This window comes from Diabrotica virgifera, chromosome 1 (genome assembly GCF_917563875.1).
Source record: "Diabrotica virgifera virgifera chromosome 1, PGI_DIABVI_V3a".
NCBI lineage: Eukaryota > Metazoa > Arthropoda > Insecta > Coleoptera > Chrysomelidae > Diabrotica > Diabrotica virgifera.
In genome coordinates this window covers 280,397,983-280,398,360 of record NC_065443.1, presented here as the reverse complement: position 1 = coordinate 280,398,360, position 378 = coordinate 280,397,983, and positions in this window count along the sequence as shown.

Here is a 378-nt window from a genome sequence, read left to right as displayed (position 1 = left end):
CTCATTTTTCTTCATCTAAATCTTTTCAATGCTTTCCTCTTCAAATCTCTCATCTTTTTTCTGTCTGTACTGTAACTGCCATTATCTCCCCACGTTCCGTTCCTTCACCACATCTTTCGGTTCCTCTTTCCCTTATTTCTTCAATACTACTTAACTTAATCTTTAAGAAATATAATCTCTAAATACTTACTTCGCTTCAGTTATGCTCTTTCATTGTAATGGTAATTTATTTAATTTACCTTGTAATTGTTCATGGTTAACCTCCAATTTTGATACGCTTCTGCGATAGTTCTAGTAATGATATTGCAAATCATCGTGATTTTCTTCTTAATCATTCGCGAATTGTGCAGATAATTGTGAAGTGTTGTAGGTACATGT